Genomic DNA, 6,209 nt, shown 5'->3' with positions numbered 1-6,209 from the left:
CCCGCTAAATAAAGCCGCATAAATTATGATAATGACGGTAAACTATGTTAATTTATGTTAATTTATGTTAATTTATGCGGATTCAGTCGCGCGGGGGTGGAGCCCGACCCACAAAATCTGAATAAATTAAACTGCGTCACTTCCGGTGACTCGGAAAAGGCGCGAAGCAGCTGTTCTGCCGCGCGGCTCTTCCGGAAGTTGTCTACCGTCCCGTCAATAAAACAGGAACTCGTCTTCCGGAAGATCATGAATCCATTGCTTCCATTGGGATGGGATCTTCCGGAAGATGTCTACCGTCCAGTCACTAAAACAGGAACTTGTCTTCCGGAAGATTATTAATCTAATGCTTCCAAAGGGATGCGATCTTCCGGAAGATGTCTACCGTCTCGTCAATAAAACAGGAACTCGTCTTCCGGAAGAATATTAATCTAATGCTTCCAACGGGATGCGATCTTCCGGAAGATGTCTACCGTCTCGTCAATAAAACAGGAACTCGTCTTCCGGAAGAATATTAATCTAATGCTTCCAACGGGATGCGATCTTCCGGAAGATGTCTACCGTCTCGTCAATAAAACAGGAACTCGTCTTCCGGAAGAATATTAATCTAATGCTTCCAACGGGATGCGATCTTCCGGAAGATGTCTACCGTCTCGTCGCTAAAACAAGAACTAATCTTCCGGAAGTTTGTTTGTTCTTTATTGCATCCAATGGGAATTCATCTTCCGGAAGATTGCTACCGTCACGTCAATAAAACGACAGCTCATCTTCTGGAAGATCAATCAGCCCTTTGCTTCCAACGGAAATTTCTCTTCCGGAAGATCTCTACCGTCCACCCAATAAAACGACAACTTGTCTTCCGGAAGAACATTAATCTATTGCTTCCAACGGGATGCGATCTTCCGGAAGATCTCTTCCGTTCTGTCAATAAAACACCAACTCATCTTCCGGAAGATCATGAATCCATAGCTTCCCATGGGATGCGATCTTCCGGAAGATCTCTACCGTTCACCCAATAAAACAAACTACTCATCTTCCGGAAGATCACCCGTCCCCATCGTTTCCAATGGGATTCCGTCTTCCGGAAGACGTCCACCGTCTCCCAATAAAACAATAATTCATCTTCCAGAAGATCATTTTTCCCCATTGAAAGCAATGTGGCCCATCTTCTGGAAGACATCTACCGTCTTCCAATAAAACAAAGAATCTTCCAGAAGATCAATGGGCCACATTGCTTCCAATGAGAATCCATCTTCCGGAAGACATCTACCGTCTCCCAATAAAACAACAATTAATCTTCTAGAAGATAATTTTTCTATTGGAAGCAATGTGGTCCATCTTCCGGAATACGTTAAGTCTTCCAATAAAACGAACAATTAATCTTCCAGAAGATCATTTTTCTATTGGAAGCAATGTGGCCCATCTTCCGGAAGACGTCTACCGTCTCCCAATAAAACAACAATTAATCTTCCAGAAGATCAATGGGCCACATTGCTTCCAATGGGAATCCATCTTCCGGAAGATCTCTACCGTCTTCCAAAAAAACAACAATTAATCTTCCAGAAGATCATGGGCCACATTGCTTCCAATGAGAATCCATCTTCCGGAAGACGTCTACCGTCTCCCAATAAAACAACAATTCATCTTCTGGAAGATAATTTTTCTATTGAAAGCAATGTGGCCCATCTTCCGGAAGACATCTACCGTCTTCCAATAAAACGACGTCTCTTCAAAATGTGTAAATGTTGTGGGTTGACTCTTGAACACAGCGGTGGCTAAAGTAGAGAACTATTTTGTCTTTTATTTCGATTTAAAACTTTCGTGGCTGCAGGGATTCATCGTCTTGGTTGTCATCACGTAGAAGGGAAATAATAAAATAATAAAAATAAAACTTAATAAAATAAAAATTAAACTTAATAAAACTTAATAAAATAAAACATAATAAAATAATAAAAATAAAACTTAATAAAATAAAAATAAAACATAATAAAATACAATTCTCACGACGTTTCGGCCACAACGCAAGCAGCCGTCCTCAGGTGAAGACCAGGTCTGTCGGACGCTGTCTTTCCGACAGCCCTGTTCTTCACCTGAGGACGGCTGCTTGCGTTGTGGCCGAAACGTCGTGAGAATTATTTTTTATTTTATTATTTCCCTTCTACGTGATGACTTTACCGAAAGAACCAAGAAGATATTTTGTCATTTATCAACGTGACACTTTTTTTTTTAATTCATTGGCCGTGTCAGGTGGTGCAGGATTGCAACACATTTATAAATAACGCGATCTGACACAAAATCCTTTATTATGTTGTTATGATGTCACGCAGGGCAGTCTGTGCACAAACGCCACCCTCCCTCAGCATTTCGCTTGGGAGATCATCTCTGCCCGGTGCCTTTCCTGGTCTCAGACTCCGGATCGCCCTCAGTACTTCCTCAACAGCTGGAACCTCAGCCAGCCACTCACAGGGGGTGACCTCTTCAAATATTTGAGGCACCGCAGCCTCAGCAGGGTCATCACCACTTTTTAAATCCTTTATATTAAGTTCGCTTGCTTGCTTGCTTAGGACCGTGCAAATCTTTCGGTCGTTTTTTAACCCACTTCCCGTGATCCAATCGAGCTGACGTTTTGCACACAGACTCGTTGTGCGAGACAATTAATGTTCGTGAAAATTTTTTTCCAAAATTTTACACTTTTCAGGACAAAAATATTATATTTAATTACCAATTGCTTAATGGTGCAATGCAATAATCTGACCCATAGGTGGCAGCCATCTTAAGCCAGAGGACGAGAGGACTCTAGCCGTCACGCATATAAAGGATTTATAGTTTTTACGGGTTATACTTATTCCCATTTTGTTATCCAGGCTGAGGGATGTCCCCTCCCCCAGGACCTCACAGAAATGCTCAGCAAATCTGCAAACCTGTTCCTGGGGGTCGGAGATTGGATCACCGTTCTTTCCCCTAATGATGGTAATAGGTGTGGCGCTGCAGGTTACTTTTTTGATGGAGTTAAAGTGATTTGTGATCACGGGCCACTGAGGCAGACTCCATCTCCTCAGCAACCCGCGACCACCACCCATCCTTGCAGCGCCTCACGGCTCTCCGAACCTCCGAGCGAAGGCTGCGGTAAACCTCCTCATTCTCTGACGTGAGATGCTGTAGCCGATGAGAGTGGGCCTGTCGCTTTTTCTCAGCCAGCTTGAACACCTCCTCTGTCAGCCAGGGTCTCTGGGGAGGTCTGGACCGCGTACCCAAAGCAGCCATTGCGGCTGCATGAGTCACAGTCCTAAACCTCGCCCATTTACCCTCGACATCAGGAGTGGGGGACGATGCCAACCTTAGCTACAAGCGATGATGAAATTCTCACTTGCAACTTTCATCAGCTGAGACCAGGCCACTTTAGGTTTGAATGGGGTCCTGGGTGTACACCCACCACCGGAGCGGAAGAATGGCAGGCGCATCTTACAGATGACTAGTCGATGGTCAGAGGGCAGATCAGCTCCACGGTAGGTCCTGGTGTCAAGGACATGGGCTCGCATCCGCTGGTCCGTTACTATGTAGTCCAGCAGATGTTCTTGCTTGGACCCGGCATGCATCCATGATGTTGTGTGGATGCGCCGACGCCGGAAGAGCGTGTTGGTAATTACAAGCCCATGGGCTGCACAAAAATCTAGCAGCCTCCTGCCGTTGTTATTGAGCTGATCTGGCCCATGCCTTCCAATCACTCCAGACCAGGTGCCAGCATCATGACCAACTCGGGCATTGAAGTCACCCAACAAGATGACTCCATCCTGAGGGGCCACTTTAGCCAGCACCTGTGACAGGTCATAGAAGGCATCTGACTCATCGGCTTTGCCTGCATCCCTCCACGGATGTTCGTCTTCGGTGGGGGCATAAGTAACCACGACTACCACTCCACACCTCTGGGCTCGCCTTCCTATCAACCAAAGTAGCCTGGGGCTTATAGCTTCCCACACCTCACCGCCACACTCACACCCCCTAAATTCTATTGTTCAGAAGAAGAGCCACACCCTGTTGTTTGGCAGTCTCCCCGAGTAGAGGACTGTCCACCCCTCACGGTGGCAGGAGCCAGAGCCGGTCCACCGGACCTCCTGAACACCACAGAGATCCAGGCGGTACCGGTCCAGCTCCAGACAGAAGAGTGGCAGCCTCTGCTCTGCAGAGAGCGTTCGAACATTCCACGTGGCCCCGAGGGTGAAGATTCAATCTCCTGGCTCTGCCAATTGGGGTTTGGTCAGGAGACGTCATAGACGCCTGTCCCCCCGGGGCCTCCGGCACAAGCTTATTAGTTAGATAATTAATTAGTGGTTTAACGGTAAGTTAATTGAAGGTGGAGGGGTTACCAGCCCCTCGCACCCGTCCAGAGCCCCCATTTAGCCACTGTGGTGGCCACAAGTGCCATGAGGGGAGAGGCCAATCTGAATTGGCCCTCCCCCCACAGCATTGTCCACGACAGCGTTGCCTGTCCGGCACCGCGAGGTGGTAGGGGGTGTGTGTTGCCCACACACTGATCTACCCACACTCACCCACACACATCCACCCACACACTCATCCACACACTCATCCACCCACACACACTCACCCACACACTCATCCATCCACACACACTCACCCACACACACTAACCCACACACTCATCCACCCACACACACTCACCCACACACTCATCCACCCACACACTCATCCACACACTCATCCACCCACACACACTCACCCACACACTCATCCATCCACACACACTCACCCACACACTCATCCACCCACACACACTCACCCACACACTCATCCACACACTCATCCACCCACACACACCCACCCACTCACCCACACACACCCACTCACCCACACACTCATCCACCCACACACTCATCCACACACTCATCCACCCACACACTCACCCACACACTCATCCATCCACACACACTCACCCACACACTCATCCACCCACACACACTCACCCACACACTCATCCACCCACACACTCATCCACCCACACATACCCACACACACCCACCCACACACACCCACTCACCCACACACTCATCCACCCACACACACTCACCCACACACACACCCACACACACACCCACACACTCATCCACCCACACACACTCACCCACACACTCATCCACCCACACACACTCACCCACCCACACACACTCACCCACACACATACCCACACATACCCACACTACCCACACACACATCCAAACACCCACACTCACACTCACCCACACACTACCCACTCACACACACCCACACTCACCCACTCACCCACCCACCCACACACCCACACTCACCCACTCACCCACACACCCACACTCACCCACTCACACACACACCCACACTCACCCACTCACACACACACCCACTACACACTCTCACCCACCCACACACCCACACTCACCCACACACTACACACACACTACACACTCGACCCTCCCACACTACCCACTACACACTCACACACCCACACTACACACACACACACTACACCCACTACACACCCACCTCACCCACACACACACACACTACACACCCACTACCCTCACACCCACCCACACACACCCACACCCCACACACTACACACTCACACTACCCACTCACACTGCACACTCCACACCCACTCACACTACCCACTACACACCCACTCACACTACCCACACACCCACACACACCCACACTCACCCACACACCCACCCACACACCCACCCACACACCCACCCACACACCCAGCCACCCACTCACAACCAATGACCACTGACCAGCAACACGTTGGGTGAAGTATTTTTGAAGCAGAGACGCAAACACAGAAACCGCCCCTCCCTCCCCACACATGCCCTGGGTGGTGACACGGTGGGGGCGTGGTGACGCGGGGGGGGGGGGTGGTGACACGGTGGGGGCGTGGTGACGCGGGGGGGGGGGGGTGGTGACACGGTGGGGGCGTGGTGACGCGGGGGGGGGGGGGTGGTGACGCGGTGGGGGGGTGGTGACGCGGTGGGGGGGTGGTGACGCGGGGGGGGGGGTGGTGACGCGGTGGGGGGGTGGTGACGCGGGGGGGGGGGGGGGGGGGTGGTGACGCGGGGGGGGGGTGGTGACGCGGGGGGGGGGGTGGTGACGTGGGGGAGGGAGGTGACGCGGGGGGGGGTGACGTGGGGGGTGGAAAGAGGGCGGATGATGTGAAGGGGCAC

The 6,209-nt window shown here is 50.9% G+C and overlaps 1 protein-coding gene across 1 annotated transcript in view; it reads right to left on the bottom strand.

The window, feature by feature from the left end:
- Positions 1 to 6,209, bottom strand: part of LOC133362981 (uncharacterized) — a 439,193-nt gene that overhangs the window by 262,327 nt on the left and 170,657 nt on the right. The window lies entirely within an intron of this gene.

Source organism: Lethenteron reissneri, unplaced genomic scaffold (assembly GCF_015708825.2).
Source record: "Lethenteron reissneri isolate LAM-NWPU_2019-01 unplaced genomic scaffold, ASM1570882v1 scaffold_1639, whole genome shotgun sequence".
Classification (NCBI taxonomy): Eukaryota; Metazoa; Chordata; class Hyperoartia; order Petromyzontiformes; family Petromyzontidae; genus Lethenteron; species Lethenteron reissneri.
Note: the sequence above shows the minus strand (reverse complement) of the source record. Positions and strands in the feature narration are given on the sequence as shown.